Here is a 1368-nt window from a genome sequence, read left to right as displayed (position 1 = left end):
TTTGATGTGTTTATTGATGTGAATACCTTTTAAAATCCATTATGATTCATGTCTAAAATCTTTAATTTTGATATTGCCGTACAACTGAATACTTGCTTTTCTGAACTACACTTATTACTTTACAGCTGAGATGCTCGAACACAGTCCTCAGAAGCTACCAACAGATCATATTTTCAGGATTTGTCTGTAGAAACATTGCTGACCGAGCCAAATAAATTTATTCACCTATAAAAAATTATTTTTAGCCCCCAAATAATGACAGATATATTAGTCGTTAAGGTTTTTTTTTTGTTTTTTTTTCCCATGTTGTGCAGACAAAATGTGGCCTGTAAATAACATGCAAAGCAATGTCCTCTGTAAAATATGTATTTGCAAACAGATATAACTTTCTATAAGGGACTTTATAGTTCTAGCATTGAAGTGAGTAAAATTCTTGATAGATACTTGTATACAGGTGCAGTAAAAATGCCCCAGACTGTATATAAGGTAACTCCTCCACTTGTTCTACATATTTTCCTGTCTCTAGTTTAGGGATGTCTGGTAGTGTTTTCTTTTCTGAAGTGCAAGGGCTCACCTTCTCTGTGGCCCGGCATTGCATCATTGGTAGTGTAAACTGAGTACTGCGCTGGATACCAAGGGAACAAAGCCTGCTTTCTTCTAACAGGTCTGGTGTAGTGATTTAAATTATGTAATTGGGAACTAAGATGGAGTTCAGGCTAAATGAGGACTCTGAACGAATCTGAAGTGTTCCCTGTCTGAGAAGTAAAGGATCCCTCCCAGTTTGTCACTGCAGCAACCTGAGATCTGTAGCAGATTGGAGCCTCTGTAAATACCCAAAGAGGTGAAGGGCACCCACTCTAGGTAAACGCTGAAGGGAGGGGTGCTTTTTCTTTTCATGCATTCAGTTTAGTTAGTAGTACACTGTCCTTCAGTACTCTTGTAGAGACTGGAGAGAGCAAAGCACAATAGCATAGAGTATGTTGAGCCTATGATCAGCCTTTTACAAATGAGTCTGAAGGGTATTTTTATTTTTCTTTGGGGGGGAAGGGGGGCTATAATTTTGGATTTTTGACAATATGTAGTTCTCAAGCCAGGAAAAAAGGAAGCTCCCTGGACAGTAATTATCGTCTGGATGAGGGGAGCCATTTTGTGACCAAGGAAGTTCTGTGTGGTATGCAAGGCTTAAAGTGAGATGTCCAAGATAAATTGAACAGACAATACATTGAAGTTATACAGTGAGGCATAGAATTTTTAAGCAAAGCATCTTTGGACACCATTGCTTTTTCAGCAAGGTTGATGACTTCAGCAGCAGTGGCTAGGAGTTTGCTCTGGTTGCACCACTGGGCAGCAAATGCTCAATCAAAATAT

The sequence above is a fragment of the Mixophyes fleayi genome, chromosome 1 (assembly GCF_038048845.1).
Source record: "Mixophyes fleayi isolate aMixFle1 chromosome 1, aMixFle1.hap1, whole genome shotgun sequence".
Classification (NCBI taxonomy): Eukaryota; Metazoa; Chordata; class Amphibia; order Anura; family Limnodynastidae; genus Mixophyes; species Mixophyes fleayi.
Note: the sequence above shows the minus strand (reverse complement) of the source record.